The sequence below is a fragment of the Bubalus kerabau genome, chromosome 4, assembly GCF_029407905.1.
Source record: "Bubalus kerabau isolate K-KA32 ecotype Philippines breed swamp buffalo chromosome 4, PCC_UOA_SB_1v2, whole genome shotgun sequence".
NCBI lineage: Eukaryota > Metazoa > Chordata > Mammalia > Artiodactyla > Bovidae > Bubalus > Bubalus kerabau.
Genome location: NC_073627.1, coordinates 46,182,936 through 46,183,654, shown reverse-complemented (window position 1 = coordinate 46,183,654; position 719 = coordinate 46,182,936).

Genomic DNA, 719 nt, shown 5'->3' with positions numbered 1-719 from the left:
CACTGCTGCTGCTGCTGCTGCTAAGTCGCTTCAGTCGTGTCCGACTCTGTGGTACCCCATAGACGTCAGCCCAACAGGGTTCCCCTTCCCTGGGATTCTCCAGGCGAGAACACTGGAGTGGGTTGCCATTTCCTTCTCCAATGCATGAAAGTGAAAAGTGAAAGTGAAGTCGCTCAGTCATGTCCGACTCGAGCGACCCCATGGACTGCAGCCTACCAGGCTCCTCCGTCCATGGGATTTTCCAAGCAAAAGTACTGGAGTGGGGTGCCATACTAGTTTACCAAATCTCGTCGAATGCAAAGGCATAGTGTTTGGGAAAGCCTGAACCATTTTTAGCGCCCCCTACAATTTTCATCACTCCTCTTTGAAATGCTTACTACAATTTTACCATATTTTCTATCCTTCCCCCTTGCGGTGTTTGTATTTTGGTTCTTAGTGTTGGAAAGCAGAATAAAAGGAAACAGGATCTTGCAGAAAATGCATTTCAGATCCCTTTCAGGTAAATCCTCCAGACCGCGAGGTGCTTTTCCCGGTCCCAGCCCAGGTCTATGCGTGCGCGAACTTAGCGCCGCCCCCATCTTAGACCCGCGCCTCAACTCCAGACCTCGAGTACAAGAGTTGAGGAGGTATTCGCTGCAACCTCACAGTCAGCCACCAGGGGGCGACAGCGGCAGCAAGAGCCGGGAAGCCCTGTCCAATGGTGGAGGCGGCGGAAGCGG